Below are 19,608 nucleotides of genomic sequence, written 5' to 3' on the forward strand. Positions count from 1 at the left end.
AAGTTTGTCCAAGTTAATGCAGCTTTCTAGAGTAAAGTTTTAATTCTGAAATCGGTTTCAGGCTCCCAGCATGTCAGGAATGTTTGGTAATTTTTGCAATTTGAGGACTTCATATCATACATAACATTCATTGTAATGTACTGTACATGTATATCATTGAACTTAAACAACCTAAATCAAATGATTGGTCATAAGATAATGGTGTGTGATTCACATTATCCCCCATTATCCTCATGCTCAGTCATAAAAAGGCATTTTCCAAACAATGTTTTTTTTAGAGTACAAGTGTTAGAAAGGCAGTGGATGTAAAACATGTACATGTTTACAACAAGTAGTGGGTTTGATATGATTGACATGTACTGTGAATGGGAATGTCTGAATGTAACACCTTAATGTAAGTTACATTTGTTGAACACAATCAGAGATTAATGATGATACATAAATGAAGTCAAGCAACACATGAAAAGAAAGGAGGAAATCACCATTGTGAAAAAGAAAGTATATTCTAAAAAAAAATAGATTACATGTATGGCTGCATTCAAATATTTATAAATTTTAGTCACCAAAATTGTGCCAAAAAAAAAACATTCTAGTATGAAACAAACTACACCAAGTTGATTTTTCTCTCACGATCAGAAATATTCACATATGTTTGCAAACCTAGAAACTTTTTTTATATTTATTTTTGGTTTCTGTTTTTTGTTGTTGACTTTTCTTTCTTCTTTTGTCTTCTCGATTTCAATATTTTTTGAATTTGCTGCGCAATACATGAAAATGTGTATAAATCATACATGCAATTATTAAATAGTGCAAACAAACAGTTAAACTATGCAATTTCAGAAAACAAGTTTCCATACAATGTACATACATGTATAAACAATATTGTAAATGTCTACTGTCACCTGCAATACACTGATTGACAGACATTACTCTTTATATGCAGGGAGGGGGCGACTTATTACCGATCAATTGTTTATGAAACTTTTTTTAGAACACAAACACCATAAGTTAAAGTAATTATGGTGGATTCAAAATGAGCTACCGATGCTCCATGAGTATTTTGTCATCATGAACACACGATGAAGAAAGCCTACCCTCCCTAAATACCCCAACCCCATTTAACACGAAAATGAAAGACAAGTTGAAATAAAAATCAAATTAATTAGAAGTGATAGAGCAGTAAATCCCATTCATACAAACTTGAAAAAAAAGCTAGAGCTGATACATTTTCAGTTATCCCTATAACCAAATGTGCAAAAATTCTGCTACTCTAGTTGCTACTAGTACTTGCTTCGTGTTGTAGACATTGCGTATAGTGGATAAGTCTTTGATTTGATCATCAAACTGCTATTTTAAAAATTTGAATAAAATATTTTTTTTATTACTAAACAATGCATATCTTTATGTGTGCGTGTACCTAATTCTTACCAACATTACATTCTAGTGTGACATGTATGCTTGGGTATGAACACTTGTAATCCTAAAAGCAGATTTCCCATCAATTTGCATTGTAAGGGGAATATTTTCAAAAACTTGAAAATCAGAATAGAGGAATATTTCAAAACGTTAATTTATTTACATTTTTCTGATTCATGTAATTTACATGTTTGATGATAAGAAATCCTGGCATTTTTTCAAGTACAGTGTGCAAAAATACATATTTTCTTCTCATTACGATCTTATTCTGTCTATTAGTTGTTTAATGTATCATTCTTTGATGAACATACATTAAATTTACATTTTTTCTAAATCTTCTCATTGATAACATTTGCATTTATGTACTACCAAAACTGTAATCCCATTATATTAAAACATGCATTTTCATGAACATTGCTCATAATAATGTATCATTTATAGTTCTGCTGAATTATGTGCATGTAGAGATATGAAGGAAACATTATGAATTCGTAACAGAAAGATATGTATACTTAAGAAATTATTTATTTGAAAATCGAAAGGTATCTGAAATCTGCCTGAATTTCCCGAAATATTTTAATTTCATAAGATGGAAGGGCTTACATGTATGAAAGGCAAAATGCAAAAAAAAAACGTACAAACAATGAACCATGATGATGGATGTTATAAATAATTCATGAACCACATACTCAAATTAGTAATTAGTACACACACTAACTTCTTTTGTTGCACACAAATTTTTAACTCCCTAGAGCATTATATTGTTAGTGACTGATATATGTGATCAACTGGTGAAATATTAACCTGTTTGAACAAAACAGAAAGGGGAGACAAAATGAGAATAAAGTAAGTAAGCTGGGATAATAAACAGTTACTTTTTTTTTAAACAAAAGATCATATTTTTCCTGTAATACACATCATTTGTTTTGAATTCAATTCACACAAAATTGCCATTAGATAGGTTGAAGAATCATTCATTATTTTCATACGAGTACATTTGGAATCTTCTACTTCAGTCAACTGATGAATAAATGCAACCTTTTATTAGTTCAGGCTTTAAAGAGGCTACATATACAGTATTGTAGGTTTACTTAGACTGCAAATAGCAAAGATGGCTATGCCTATGATAATTAATCTCTCTTAATTGACTTTAAACCCCACAACCTTCCCTCATAAAAACACAGAGAAAACAAAATAGATAGAATATAAACCAAATGATATCAATAAATTAATAAAGAAGAAATAAAAATCAATAATTATTTAATAAAGACAGAAATAAGAAATCAATAATATTATTCGATATAAATGATGTATATAGTGTAAATTTGGAACAGAGGAGTAGGTGGACCAAAAAATTACAAAAATACATACACACGCACAATCTCTTGACACATACACACAAAATAGAGTTATAAAAGAAACACACAGGATGCAATATGAATGAATACATGTAGATCAACAACCAATTTCTGAAAGCTAACAGGTGCAACACAAAATTAATTTGAGGTTTGGAATAAGATTTTTTTCTAAAATGCTTTGAATATATGAAAGTGAAACACCCTTTCCTAAAAATCTCTCTCCGAATTCTCTTGGTCTTATAAAACAATGATGAACTGTCCCCACACAAAGTCACAAACACATGTATTTCTAGAGCTAAAAAGGAAGTTTGGGTGATCTAAACACATAAAATACTTTGCTGAGCATATCTCCAAATGGAATTCCAAATGGAGTGAATTGCTACAAGTACATGTGTAAGTAACAGAAGGAGCTACATTTTTTACCATTTCCTGGGTTATAAAAAAATAGTGTTGAGTCACTCATAAAACTGGTGTACCCGATAGTAAAATGCAATGCAATACATTGGAAGTAAATAGAGCTAATATTGCTAAGAAAATGGTGTACACAGAAAATAAACGAGGAAGGTGGGTAAAAGTGAAAAAATCACAAGCACATGGGCTATCAGAAAGTGACAAATCATTTTAAAAATATAGGATAAAGAAAAGGTGCAATGTTTATAGGCCCTAAATACAAAATGTTTAGATGAAACAAAAAGAGAAAGGTGGTGAAAATATGACTAATTAACGGAATGGGGTCAATTCAAATTGCACTCTGTGACTCTGATTTCTGCATATCTCAATTTACCATTCCTAACATTCCATATAAATATGGACCCGCAAAAGATAACACAGAGAATTTAGACTGGGTTTCATATTCTCAAAAGGTTGATCAATTTTGCTCGATCTAGACAAAGGATGCAATCAACTTGACAACAAAATCTGAAGTAATGCCTTGTAGAACATTGCTATTTATGTTCACTCAAAAAAGAGAGTAAAAACAGAAAAGACCTGGACCTTTGCTCCATGTTTAGAGCAAAGGGAGGGGGGTTGGGAATCATATATCTTGTTACATTTAATTGATTTTTCATTCATGAGACTGCCAAACGCACCAAATAATCATAAGAGTACAATGATAGCTTTTTTATGTAGTATTGGGCAATTTCTTTACTCATCAACCTTTATGAGTGAAGATCTACATGTAGAAACCTCGCGTGAGAGCAGATCAGGGAGCAAGAGAAGATAGATTTTACAAGAAAAAGATATTAGCATGGTCCACACCGTACAAAATAAATAGCATATGAAAGCCATTTCAAGTATTAGTAAGGAAATATGGTAATAATATTATGAATAATACGAAATGGGATGATCAATAATTCTTTACACAAATGTTTAACTCTAAACATTTTCATAATTGACATAAACCTGAATTTTTAATTAATTTCATCCGATTGAATGGAAATATGGGACTTCTTCTCTCACACTGTCTTCCTACAATACATGAAGCAATAAAGCATAATTGCAGTCGACTGGGAATTTTTTGACCAGATATACTGTTCGCCTCGCACAATACATCTACCATCTATCCACTGCTTTCCACACATTCATATTAGATACCAAAGGAATGCAACTAAGCTGAAGGAATGGGAACAAAGAATGTCTGCCCTGCATAACTCCAGACGAGAGACTTATCGCAGGATTCAACTACAAGAACATATGTAATGCAATGTATTTCCCCAAACACAAGAGATCGTACACATACCTTCATCTAGCTGCAATCACTTCCTTTTGAAAAGCCCAAGCTCGAGGGTTTTGCGATGCAATATATTTGGGAGAAGCTGGTACTACTCGCATGCTACCGTGCATAGGATAGCTTCAGCCGATTTCTTAGCTGCGCTTAGCTTAGGCTAGCAATCAATACATCAATTTCACTTTCAGGTCATCATCATTTCATCTCTGAGCTCAATGCAGCTGGGATCAAGTCAGGATGAAGTGTGGGGAGAGTACTGTGCAGAGAATGCAGTTCACACATAACAAATGAAAAGGCAGATGAGGTCAGAGAGCGTGGTGGATGAAGCCTATGGTATACTGTCATATACACACAAGACACAGATGTACATTACACACACATACTGCTACACTCCTGCATTCATCAAACAAACCCGTACGTAAACTCACGCCACAAGAAATCATGATGTGTGACTAGACTGCAAATGATTAACAAATTATCATTGTGATTTCAAAGAAATAATCATGTAAAAAGATAAAATCAATTGAATTAACTTTTGAAATCTACAATGATTATGAGCTAAATTAAGACAAGGAGAGAGGAAGAGAGAGGAGAAAGGAAGAGAGGGAGAGGGAGGAGGAGAAGGAAAGACTGAATGGATTTGAGTCAGATACTCAAAGGGCTTCAGAAAATTATGATACTGGGAGAATAGATGATACCACATTCCACGTTAACTGAGACTTCAAATGATTTTACAATCTTTACTTTTAAAAATATAAAAACTGATGTATCTCGTTTACCAATCCAATTTTAATATCTAAAACTGAAAATAAAAGAAAGATGTGCACAATAGCCAAGACAGAAAGAAAACTATATATTACATTTTTTCGTGTATCACTTACATAGAGGCCTATCAGGTATATACTCAAGTGCAAATCACATCCCTCGACCAGTTCATATTTTTAAATCAGGAATATTGGTTAAATAATGAAATAAATTGTACTATAATGTATACATGAATGTTTTAGTTTTTGATACAGGAAAGACCACATACCATACACACTGTAGGCCACATACTTGACAAACATCTAATCTAATAACATGCAGTTCAGTGTCTGGGAATGATGGTAACACCAATGAATTAATTCTAAAAATTGCCTTTAAATCAATGCAGTATTATAGTCTGATATAAATGTATCCCTACAATAGGCAAATGCAATTGTGATGTGGCATTGAAAATTAATTACTGTGATGAAAAGAAGGTATCCAAGCAACGAGAGAGAGCAGCAGAAATGAAATCTTGATAATTGCGTAATATACAGTGCGTATCAAAAAAAAGTTTACACTTCGAAGATATCCTGTAAAATTATAATTTTGTAATATCCTGAAGATTTTTCCACATTTTATCATTGGTACAGATCCATTTAAGAAAATGACGATATAACTATCGAAAAATATTTCCGCTTGAGTGAGCACCACTTATTTTTGAAAAGTTAGTGAAAAATGATTTGCGCAGAACTTTGAAATAGCTATGCGAATAAAAGTAAACCTTTATTATGAAGAACACGTATAATTTAGCAAGCACAATTGGTTTGAAGATATCTTTGACCTCTTTTAACTTGTTTCCTTGCCCAATACACTTAGAAAAGTGCATTGCGCCTCGCCCCACTCCCCCACACACCAAGGCCATCAAGACGATATTTTATTTACACTGAGCTGTGATTTACATAAAATGAATAAGGCTTGATTTTTATTTTGTTAATCATTGTCAAGCTTGGGAAAAGTGTGGAGGAACAAGTATTATATGAAAAATTAAATGTCAACCCACTTTAGATAGTAAAAACTTAGTGAAAAAGTGCTGGAGATGTCTGATGTAAACTTTTGTTCAGATTTAGTTATGTCCTCAGATCCAGCTGGCACAAATAGGGTAAAAAGTTGTGCTTACTAAGTGTTGAAATTTCAATTTGGGTGGCAAAATTTGTTTAAAAATGCTTGAATGTATCCGTTTTATCTTAATTGACTAAAAGTGCGAGGAAAATGTAGGAAAAATGTATTGCAGGGTAAGTTTGATTTCGCCCTTTCCCCTTGACTTTGCGTGAAAACTAGCATTTCTGCGCAAACAAATTTCTGCGAGCTTTACAAAACTGGACAGTGCTCACTCATGTCTAACATTCTGTCAAAACTTTTACTTTCATTGGATATATGAGACCCTAACCCAAGATTATATGTGAAAAAATTACCCACATGTTGTATATTTTTTAATTCCCAGAGCTTTTTCAAAGTGTAAACTTTTTTTTGATACGCACTGTATAGTAGATGAAAAAAATCAAAATAGGAAGTGAATGGGATGATTTATGAATAAATCAGTGGCACAGGGCATTAAGGCATATTAAGATTTTTTTTCTTAAATAAAAAATTAAGATTTCTATTTTTTTAAGCTTGTAAGTTGTATTTCCATGTTTTCCAGTATTTACATCCTGGTTCCCGGGGCAAAGACCATATCCCCCCCCCATCAAAACAACAGTATGCCTACATTTTCTTTACAATGTACATGTAGTGTTAGACATATTGTTAAGAGACCTCCATGTATTAAGTGATAGAAATTTGAAGATAAAAATAGAGCAGCTCAGATAAGATTATCAAATCAAAATTGATATTTGGTACATAAGAGGTTGAAACAAGTAAGGTTTAGTAAGCTGCTTTAAATGAATCTGAAGCAAATTTAAGAAAAATAAATAAGTACAGGACATGTGTTCATGTATGTAAATCTTAACAGAAATACCAGAGAAAGAAAGACTATATGATTTCTTTTTCAAAGTGCAGCTTCTGCCTCATTAGATATACTATAAGCAAACATTTCCTTTAACATTGTAATTCCTCTTTGATATACGGTACTATGAGTATGAATACATACACAAAAAAATTCTATACTATAACTTTTACCAGGAAAATATACCAGAGTTGGGGACAGAGGGGGGGGGGGGTAGAAAAGGCATGATGGTGTATTTTGAGTTTCTCATCAAAATGTTGAGCTTTACATTGCAACATTTAGTTTAGAACATCTTTTAAAGAGAATGATGCATTCAGCATTGTATCAACTACCAATATGATTGAATTTAGTGGTGGAAAACAACTTTTTGAAAGTACAGGTTTACATAATATCCACTGTTTTTCTTTTTCTCAGACACCAGGTTTCAGTGCAAAGATATAAGAACTTGAAAATGTACCTGAAGAGCATCACCACTGCTCAATTGAAAAGGGAGTTAGTGGCCAGAATTCCATGTACCAGATGAGTTTTTTTTAACCTCAGTGAATGCATGTTATACAAATCATATCCTCTAAGATTTTCCACAGCAAAATCCAGTGAGAGATCTATATAATGTACACATATTCAATATCACTCCTTCAAGAAGTCAAGAACTTTTGTATTCTAGTTCTTTATCCATCCACCTGAATATGATTATATATGCCACAGAATATTTATCAAAATATTCAACCAAGATTTTAAATTGTGTGAAATATTTGCAAAATTCAAGAGATATTCTAATGACTGGATATACATGTATCTATTTCATGATGAGCAATGGAAAAGAGAAAGAAAAAAAAACATAAGAGGGAAAAATAATACCTTACATTTACAGAAAATTTCAATTAGTTATTTTATGGAATTAAATACAGTGCACATGTACGTAAATTACCCACTCATCTTTTGCCAACTTGTCCACTCATCACATGGTCTACCTTAATTTGGTCTAATGCCATCCCGTCCATCAACATTTCAGTCAACAGCCATTGGTCTAATAACCACTTAGTCCAATAATTACTTTGTCTAGTCACCAGTTCATCTAGTCACCAGTTCATCTAGTAACCAGTTGGTCTAATACTTGTTTTCTTTTCATTCATTTCGTCCAATTAACACTTGGTCAAATTAGACCAAATGGTATATGGACTGAATGGCTATTGGACCAAATGGTTATTAGACAAAACGGTGAGTGGACGAAATGGCAATTAGACCATGAGGATAGTGGACAAACTGATGGTAGACCAAATGATAGTAGACAGGTTGGTAATTGGACGAATTGGCAATAGACCAATTGGAAATAAAATACATGTATTATGGATATTAATATGATTGCATAATACCAATCAAAGGTTGACTGGTATAATCATTTGTGTGTATGAACTTACCAATTATAAATCATTAGTAATCTGAATTACCCAAGACATCTACGGTGAATACATCTACTCTAGAGTGTTCTTGCATATTGTGGCTTATATTAATTCAGTTATGTTGAATATTGAATATTAGAATTATCTACAATAATGAAACCTACATTGTAAAACAGCATGGAGCTACAGGTATGAAATTAACACAATGTATTTTACAATGAAGAGTGTTACCACGATCATGTGCCAATAGAAATATTGTGATACTGTCATTGTCGGCCAAAACTAACATGCAGGGATTGTAATTCAAGCATACGTTGTATTCATTGAACAATGCAAAGTACATACTCTACATGAGGGACATACATGTATCAGTGTACTGTACATGTCCAGTATTTGTGAGGTGCCATTTTTTGCCAATTTTCCAATTTCAATCTCTGACTGAACAACTCTGTCAAAAAGCAAATTATCCAAATACTCTCAGTTTACATTGCAATAGCATCACCAATGAATTTTAGTGTGAAAGATCTAGCAGCTAAATCTAGGGTAAAATGTCAATGAAAAGGCATGAAAGCTGAATTTGTATCTTTGAATGTGTGACAAGAACTTGAGCATGAACTACATGTTAAATATATTCAAGCCTAAACCTGCCACATTAGTACCAAAATAGTGTAGCAAATTAGCCAAGAGATCAAGAAATCAAATTATTGCAAAATTCATAAATAAATCATTACATGTACACTTAATACCTAAGAGTATTAGAATCAAATTTACTACATGTAGCATGTTATAACATATTAGTGACTGAAAATTAAATATAATTCACAAACATGAAAATGGAATAGAACTGTAATAGGTACGTGTATGCCTATATGAATTATTTAATGAAAAGCCTGAATCTAAAGAACAACCTCCAGTGTCAATGCAAATTAGACTACAAAGACAAACTCCAACAAGTTCATGCAAAATATGTTTTTAACTTTTTTCATGAACATCTCAGTGTAGTGCAAACACAAATTTTAAAACAATATTAATTACAATGTTAGGTTGATAGTGATTGTTATGGGATGAATCTCTTTCAGGCATGCATCATACATGTAGATCACTGTCTCTCATTATAAGCATTCAATACTCAATAAATCTACTTAAGTGGATGTTATTTTTCTTACTTCTGAGAGACCTCAACACATTCAGGAATGAACTGTATTTAAAAAAAAAAATGTTGCAAATATAATCAACAGGACGAGCATGCATGGTTAGTTCTAGGAGTGTTTTTAAACAGTAGTTAGCCAGGGTAAGAATGGGTGGATGAATGAAAAGCTAAAATGAAATGACAGCGATAAAGTTTCTTCCTATGATTTTCAGTTTTAACTTGAAAGTCAGTAACACCCAATAATATGGTTCAATTCAATAAAAGAAGCACAATGCAAAATGCCATACAGCATAACAAAAATATAAATAAACAGCAAAAAAAAAGCTAACACCCGCACTACAGTTGGGGGGTAACACATTGGCAGACAACCTTGAGAATATTACGCAAAGGAATTCCTGGTGGCACTGCTTGGTGTTGCTGAAATCACAAAAATGAAAATGAAAAGGTGACAGGTAAATTGACAAGGAACATTAATTCCCTGTCTTCCCTGAGTTTCCTCCCAAACAAATAACAAAGAAATAAAAAAATATATAAATACTGTAATACACCCTACATAAAGGCACTGTATACATGTACTTCAGTGAGCTTCTCAACTCACATGATCATCAATCAAACACCAAACACACACACATTCTTCCAGATGCTGCCAGAATAATCAGACATCGCATCAAGTTCATGTAGTACATGTACATGCACAGTACACAATTGATAATCTTCACAAATATACTGTACATTTTATCAATTCAGCCAATGCATGGACAAATGTGTGATACCAGACTTGAACATTATCCAGTGAGCACTTGTAATCAATGGCTACAATTAAATAAACTCACACATGTACATGTGTTAACTTACATGTACATGTATATACCCGACCCCTTTCCCACCCTTCTTTACTTTTTTACACCTGTTGACAGTTTGATGTCCTACATGTATACCATGATTTACTTTAAAGCCCGTCTCACACTGTGCGATCAGATGCCATACGATTTTTCAAGAAATCGCATTTTGCATTAAATATGAAAGTTCCAAGAAGTGTGTGTAAAATTATTTTAATTTAAAGTTTGGCATAACGTTAGAAATACTAAAATCATATTTTTACTTTGCTACAAGCCCTGTGGTCCGATTTCTTAAGTCCAAATTGGCTTCAAGTCGCAGCCAATGATGACGTCATTACAATTTGGAATTGAATTTCTTTTTATTCAGGGAGGATCGAACTGGACTGAAATTTGATTTGAGTAAGCCTACCACTATTCTGAACTCTGATCCGTAAAATTTTATTAGTTGGAATGTCCATATTAAATGTTATCACAATTTCTTTGAAATTTGGATCGCAATGATCGTACAGATTGTGAGCCATGCTTTATACTATATTGCATTGATTACTACCATAGTATAAAATACAATTTTAATAGTAAACAATTCTTCCAATGTAAGTTTGAAGAGCTAAACCATTGGTGATACACTGATACATTTCTCACATTCAATAAGCTTTGTGCAGATATTTCATGCAGATCATGCCATGGGTTACTTGTTACATGTACATGAAGTTCATTGCATAAGATGGACAATCATTCCCTGCAAGCAGACATTTGATAGTAAACTTTTACATGTACGTGTATTTCTTTTTTATTTCACTATTGCTTACATGTACATGACCTAAATCACTATTATGTTCATCAATTTTGCAAAATTTTGTGAAATTTATGCAACCTGCACCCTGAAAATATAAAGAGATTGACTAAAAAATCTTAGAATATATTGTAACTGTTTAAGACATTTATTATCCATGATTAATCAGATCTCCTTGTTCAAATTTCAGGACACTTGGTATTCCTGAAAATGGTAGAACTTTTATTGCTAAATACAACAGCAATGAGTCTAGATAGCAAGTACAATACATGTATAAAATATCAAGAACACTTGAGCCAAGTCATGCACACTTATATTTGGTGAAAATACTGGCCACTATTCAGCATCATTTCTTTGGTCGACAATGTACATGTACATGTATATTTCAGTAAAATTTTTACTCTGACAAAGAAATTTGACATAGATTAGGTTTGGGTATCCAACTCCTGCAAGAGAAGTTTTATATGAAAATATCCATCTTTGAAGGCCAAGTCCATCACAAGGGGAAAAAAGAGATTTCAATAAACACAAAGAATATCATTAAAATAAGAAAGATATAATTTTAGGTTTTTATTATTTCTACAAAGCACTAAAGTAAATCAGGGAACAAATGATGCCATGCATCTAAAAAGTAGTTCTATAAAAAAATAATAATCTTCTCAAATAATATAGGATTTTGTTTCATTGCTCATGGAATTCACTATTCATAATAATAATTCACTATTATAATTTAGAAACCCTCAAAAATCATCAAATCTATAGTATAATAAATGAAATAATGCATTTCATAGAAAGATGTGCAAGAGAAATAGTGGCTATTTCATATTATCAGCTACCTTTCTTGCATAATAATGAAGAGGGTGTCCATGTAACCATTTTCTGAAAATAAGCAAAATTTTAAAAGGCCAGAACTTTCTGTTTGTTCCTCCGATTTGATGAATTTTCAGTGCTTTGTCTTTTTTGTCTCCTTCTTGAAATCAATAGCTGTTGGAGTGGACTTGGCCCTTAATGACAAACCCTCACTTATAAATTAATATAAATGGCTAACATCAATATGTACATGCCTTATTTAATCGTTATAAAATGCAAGGTAGAGTGGGGACAGAGCATGCAATACAACCTACATGTTAAGGATCAAGGTACAATGTAAGATCATACACAGGTCACATACATGTACTGCCAACTAACAAAACCCTCTTTAAAAAAGGGAAGGCATGCATTTCTTATTTCATTCAGTTAAGGTTTATAAATTATATGATGGCTGATCCCCCCCCAAAAAAAAATGTTTGACTGGGGCAGAAGGCAATGCTGGCAGCAGTCAGTATGTGACAGGGTTTCCAGGAAAATTCTTTGGTTTAATATAAGCATGCATACAGGCAGTGAAAGATGAAAAAGATTTTCTTTAAAAGCTGGAACAGAAGGCACACTGTATAGCAGACGTACGTGTGAAATGGGACTTAATAATATCGTTGAAATGAATACTGACCCTGGATCAAACTCCCATCATCCTCACAATAGGATCCTATGAAAGACACAGCATCTTGGTCATTATTCTACTCAAATTTAGGGCATGTATCAAGAACACATTCCCTATTCTTCACTCGTTGCGAGATGCCACTTCTAGCAGGCAAATTGTGGAAAGGGTTCATTGGTTCCAATTCCAGAAGCAATGTATGCTTTTCACAATGTGTTCCGTTATTAAATATGCATCATATGGTATCAACAGAAATACCAGAAGCAAAGCCAAAAGTTGCCTGAATGGAATTACTTGATATAAAAACGAGTATGCTGATACAAATTATAATCTTTCAATTGAATGCGAGCTAATATGATTTTTTTTCTGAGTTAAAACCACTGTTCCGATGTACAGAAGTCTGCATTCCCAAACTTTACTCTTTTGAACACTATGTCATGTCCTCTTACAATTCCACTTGATACATTTTATCACAAGAATTTAGAGATGTAAAAGTGCATTTCAATACATGCGACTGCCATCTCCATCAGAAAAGCTCCAAATCACGGTTCCTCCATCTTCAAAAGAACATTCTTCAGGCTGCTCTGGAAAGAACTGAATATGAAACAAAATGAATAAAAGGTGCACCATGGCAAACTCTTTTAAGTGGTATTACCTTTTACAAGCTCTGTTCCTGAGTCACTCTTCTGATTGCTTTCCTCATTCTTATTCTGCAAGGACTCTCCAGACTGTTCATGAAAGAATAAAAAAATATGTAGGTCTACTTATTGACCAAACTTGACTGCATGCCATTTAGAACAACATCCCCTGCTAACATTTCCATGAACACGATGCAGAACCATACCAAAAGACCCAGAATCTGCCCTAACTTAGATTGGATATTGTAAAAATCTAAGTCATCATTTACTTATTATACATGAATTCCACATTCATTTCAATTTAGGATTTGCCTCTTACATGTTGCTGAGGGTTAAGAAATAATGATGCCCATTCCCTTGATTTCTTCTTGTCCTGCATACCCCTCTTAATTTGGAAAGACTGTAATATATACATCTAAACAAAACATAATTTATTAAGACTAAGTGTTTGGGCAGTGATAGTTATGTCTAACTTTTATTTAAAGTAACAATATCATGTACAGATACATGTATTTGTGACAAAGATGCTATGTATGTTTCATCGACCAATTAAATTTGACAATTTATTTGCTATCAAATGAATCATACTAAATTATATTTCTACATTTTCCATGAAAGCAACCAAGTTTAAAATTATTAAAGGAAAGAATCTAAATACTAGGTTAACAAAAAAAGTTTTAACATCATTGGGTTCCTAACTGGCAGATTGCCCATGATGTGCATATCACTGTCTTGTGCAAGCAAGTAAAATTTTATTATCCCACAAACTTTCTAATTTTACAGCAAATTTCAATCAACGTTTAGGTAGTCTTAACCTTTAACAACCTAGCACTGGAGAAACTGACAATTCTCACCTTAGTTACAGGTATGGATGAACTGCCTTCCTTTTCACGCAGTCTGCTGGCCATGACAGTTTAATTCCTGTAATATACAGTAAAGACAAAACAAATTACCCCATTTATAGAAAACTTCAATGGAAATACATATGTACTAAGAGTTTGAGCATTCATTTATCTTCTTTAAACTGTATTTTACAAACGCATTATTATTCTGCCACTAGAATTACAGTAGTAAGATGAAGTGCCATCCTTTCATAGGTTATTTTTGGAGGAAAAATCATTCTAACCCAAGGCAAGCACAGAAAAAATGACAATCCTTACTTTACCAAGCCTTGGTTGGAGGTGCCTCCAGCCAGTCAACTCTACATGTATGTCAGTGGTTCTATTGAGGGAAATATATTTCATGTTTCCATCGAGGCTAGTCAATATTATGTAATTATACTTTGGTATAATCTGACATTCCAATATTAACATTCCAAATTGATGGGAATAAATACCTAATTTTCTCTTGATGGTCATTTGAATTGGTATTCAATGCTAATATAACGATTGTGAGAAAAGATTGTGGAATATGAGTTATGACGATGTTCGAGAATTAATCTTAATGATAATCCATTTTTTATTTCAAACACAGCAGCATGCGATCAAAATAAATATGTTTCGGATCGAGGTCTAAATTCATATAAATTATTATTGGATGTTAAATAATTACGATTAATAAGATTGTATGGCCATACTAAAAATATTGACGATGTCAGCAAAGTATGTTATGTTCATATGAAATTATCAATTAATACTGGCAATCTGGCATTACTTTTATTTTAAATCCATCTCTGGACGTCTCCGACAAAAGAACAATGCGCATGCGCATTTGATGACGTATGGCATAAATTCAAGAAATCAGAGCCCAAAATTCAAAATTGGGCACAAACCTCACACTAGCATGACCGAGTGGGCAAGGCCCCAGGGTGACAAATTTCATATTCAAGATAATTTTGGACACTCGACTGGAATTAATGTTGGCAATGTGACTAGGTATGTTGCAAAAGCGCCCTCTAGGTGCATTCTGAATGAGGCATTGAGTGTGCTGGCTAGAATTGCAGGGCGACTGTGGGGGCATTGCTTTGTATTGTTTTTGCATGTGCAAGGAAAGGTTATTGGCAATGGCATCATTGTTTTTACGTAGTTGAATGTTTACAGCAGCTCTCTAGACTTGAAAAAAAAATCATTCGGCGATCTTGGGACTCTGTGTGCTACTGGAACTTTGGCCTTGCTTTCAACCTCTTGCTATTCACATTTACAGGTTTCATACCACTTTAAAAGGTATTCATACCGATAGAGCAACATTTTAACTATATTGTGGTGAAATTTTAATGAAATCTACTGACGCCAAGTGTGTTTTTTTATGTCCCTGTTTCGGCAGCGTCTGTTATTTTTGGGAGTGTTTTGAGGCACTTCCATATGTAAATGCATGCGCATTGCCATTTTCTATTAGTGCACCTTGGTCCCATTTAAGATCACAACTTTTGGCTTCAAAAAACAAAGGAATACATAAGAATTGAATAGGCGATTTATATGACCTTAAAACTACAATAACTTTCTTATTTCTGGGGCTATTGAGATAAATGAGGTGTTAAATGAAAGGTCTTGATGAGCCCTAAATGATGCCATGAAGAAAACACCTTATTTCTGAGATTTATTTTTTTGCAACATACCTACTTTCAAAGTCATGAAAGTTTGAGGCTGGCCCTGATCAATCTTTGACAATTTTGAATTCTTGTGTAGGCCTAGGCCTACACACTCATTCACAGAACCAGCAGGACCAGTAGCGTTCCCCCATTAACTTTGCTGGTCTTTTTGGCATTATCGTGATATAGTAGGTATGTGACTATCGCGCGATGTGATCTCAATACCATGGCCCCGGCAGCGGTTTCAGAACGAGTTTGGGTTGCTCTGTAAGGGGTGGCTTTAAATGGGTGTAGATTTGGCGGTTTCTCGCCAATTTGGCTTATTTTCGCTGATGACGTAGCTGAGAAAATTCCCCTTCACCCCGATATCAAATTTTGAAGATCGGACACATGGAAGTTGGATTTGGATCATGTGAAAGTATAATGTTGTCTTTACCATCATGACCGGCCCTGAAGGAAAGTTTTGACAGTTTTTAAACCTATTTTAACAGCTTGTTCATATATTTTTCTAGGTGTGTTGTGAATATAAATCGAATCTAAACATCCCATCATTTATTTTTTACTTCCTCAAAATTGATTGTCAGAAATAGCAAACTGCCGCGAGAGTTGCGTGCTACGCAACCATCATGATGAGTGCAGTGTCACCTCACTCACCTGGAGCCCTTGCATGGGCGCACCGGCTCAGAGGGGTTATGCAACTTATGCTAGCAGTTTGTGCATCGCAATGATTGAATTATCATTTGCTTTTGAGATCTAGTCTTTTTGTTTATATTTATAAACTTTTCAATCATGTTTCATTATTTTGAGACTGGATTTGCTTTTAAAGCTTGATATCATAAATGTTCACTTTTTAATTAAAATGCAAAAATTATGTTTATTTTTTTGTATTTCTTTTTTTTTCATGTTTCATTATTTAGAGACTATATTTGCTTTTAAAAGGGGAATATCTTAAATGTTCACTTTTTAAATAAAATGCAAAAATTATGTTTTTTAATATTCTTTTTAATATTTTGTTTTATTGTTTCTTTTTTAAATTTTTGTATTGTTTATTCTTTCAATTGTTTTTTTTTTGTTGTCATGTTTCATTATTTGGAGACTGGATTTGCTTTTGAAATGGGAATATCTTAAATGTTTACTTTTCAATTAAAATGTAAAAATTATGTTTATTTATTTTTTTCAATATTTCTTTTTATTGTTTCTTTTTTAGATTTTTGTATTCATTTTTTAATTGTTTTGGGGTTTTGGTCATGCTTCATTATTTGGAGACTGGATTTGCTTTTGAAAGGGGAATATCTTAAATGTTGATTTTTTTTTAAATTAAAATTAACGAACTATGTTGTTTATTTTTTTTTGGTATATTTTTTTTCACTCATGTAAGAAAATACATGAAAACTCAGAGGAAAGAATATTTCATTTCCAGATGGGTCTAACTCCTGTATTTATGATTTTTTTTCTATTTTGTAAATTTTATTGTTTTTTTTTTAATTTCCTTTTCTTTTTTTTTTCATTATGGGTGCAGGTGGGGGTTGTGTTTTAAACTGGAAAATGGGATGGGATTGGTACAAGTGTCACTTTTGTTTCTCTTGTTTTTAGTGTTTGTTTTGAGCTTTGGTGTCTGTTTTTTGTTTGGAGCTTTGATATCTGTTTTTCCTGGTTGTTTTTTGTTTTGTTTTGAAAGAAATAGACCACACTTTTCCTTTTCTTTTGGCTTCAACTATTAATTTGAATTTATTTATTTTTCTTTAAAAACAGAGAGCTCAAACAGGGCCTTTGTAATACAATGTAAGAAATGCATTGAAAACTGAATTGAATATATTAAAGCTTAATTTTTATCCCTCTTGATACTTGGAATAATTTGCATATGATGCTACATACATATTTTACACTCAGCTTGTCATCCCTCCTAAAAGAAATGTAATCAAATGTCCATTGTCTCTAAAATCAAAAGCTACATATTATACATGTATAACAAATTGTTGAAACAATAGAATACATAAGGAATTCGTGAAACAATCAAATACATCAGAAAATAGCACACTTGTATTTTTATTTGGTCATACAAAGTACAAAAGGAATAATTTTCATATGTAAAAAAAGAGCTTGTAAATGTAATTTATATCAGAAAACAAGTACATTAGAAATTACAAAAACAATACTTTAAACATATTCATTTCGGAAATTATCTACATGATGCCGTTTTGATGCCCACTAAATTATATGAATTATCCCTCATGATTACCTTCATTTGGCAAAAAAAGGCGAGTAATTGTGAATTTTTAGTAATTTGCAAAATTAATTAGAATCAATTAGAAGAACTTATTTTACACATAAGAAGAAAATTTACAAGATGAAATGATTACACATCAATTGAGCCTTCTGTCACCTTTCCATTAGGCCTATACCTAAATTACTTCATAAGGCTAAAAAGACATAGAGCCTGTTGAAGACATGGGTTCAGAATGGTCACAAAATTCGTTCTGTACTCCATTGACTTTACATTATAAGACAATGACCACAATATGCGCGACATAAACTGGAATAACTTTATAATTTCTTTATGAAAATTAGAGTTCTTGGTATCATTTGAAAGGTCTTTTTAAGAGCTTTCAAATGATACCAAATTTATTCATATTTGATGATTTTCATTTTTTTAGTCACATACCTAGATATAGGGAACCACCGTTCACTTCGTAAGTTCATACAGCAGCGCTTTCTTCAGTCACACGCACGGTTCCCTATTTCCACCTCCATTCACTTTGTACACAAGTGCGCGTACACAAATCTACGAGTGGTTCCCAAGACCACGATTTGGCCCTTTTTTATGTTTGTTACATTTTTGTACCAGATTCAGGCCTCAGGGGTCTTAATCCTTGACCTCGGCCTCCAGCCGCAGAGCCAGAGCCAGCTGCCGGTGCCTGGACTTGCGGGCCCGCCGGCGCGTGAGCAGAGGCTAGAGCTAGAGTCGAGTCGCCTCCCTGCGAGCTGCCCGCGCCCGTTTACGACGCAGCTAGCTAGCGCTAGCTAGCTGCTAAAGCTACACCGCTAAGGTTGGAATTCTGAATTATTAGTATACATACATCCAGTTGAATATGTTGACGTCTTCGTGCTGTATGTCAGGCATAAGCTTAAGATCATTTCATCACCATAACTGGTCAGTAAAGAGCGTATTTTGTTCACTTTAATGGTCTGACTGTGATCTTTTCTTGTGTGTCAAACAGATGCAACGAGAAGTAACGTAAACATGGCGGCGGCAATGCTAGAAGTCTGACAACACAGAGGGCGCCGCGCTGCACTTAAAAGACAGACGTGGATTACTAAAATATAGTAAGTCCCTGGCAAGATGCTGATTGTGTGACATGTCTGTGGTCTATTATAATACACCAAAAGTCTGGGTTCGATCCCCGGCCACGGCACCTTTGCCTATGAGCAATTGGCATTTCACCAACTGCGCTCTTTTATCCTACATTAAAATAAACAGAAATGTTTTACAGTCTTGGTAACATAACAAAAACAAGGCTATTTGTTAGCTTATAAAATT

At 33.3% G+C, this 19,608-nt stretch overlaps 1 protein-coding gene across 9 annotated transcripts in view; it reads right to left on the reverse strand.

The window, feature by feature from the left end:
• LOC121411164 overlaps nt 1-19,343 on the reverse strand; it is a 50,798-nt gene extending 31,455 nt beyond the window's left edge. Inside the window, exons 1-6 of one of the 9 annotated variants that reach the window (XM_041603714.1) lie at nt 19,148-19,343; nt 14,398-14,464; nt 13,561-13,633; nt 12,918-12,953; nt 10,169-10,216; nt 2,135-2,220 (exon numbers count right to left, since the gene is read on the reverse strand). The gene's annotated coding sequence lies outside the window, so the exon portion shown is untranslated. Of the gene's footprint in view, nt 1-2,134; nt 2,221-4,512; nt 4,861-10,168; nt 10,217-12,917; nt 12,954-13,560; nt 13,634-14,397; nt 14,465-19,147 lie in introns of those variants that run through there. The other 8 variants (XM_041603712.1, XM_041603713.1, XM_041603718.1 and 5 more) reach the window with 8 other exon arrangements.
• Between the last annotated feature and the right edge of the window lie 265 nt (nt 19,344-19,608).

The sequence above is a fragment of the Lytechinus variegatus genome, chromosome 3 (genome assembly GCF_018143015.1).
Source record: "Lytechinus variegatus isolate NC3 chromosome 3, Lvar_3.0, whole genome shotgun sequence".
Lineage (NCBI taxonomy): Eukaryota > Metazoa > Echinodermata > Echinoidea > Temnopleuroida > Toxopneustidae > Lytechinus > Lytechinus variegatus.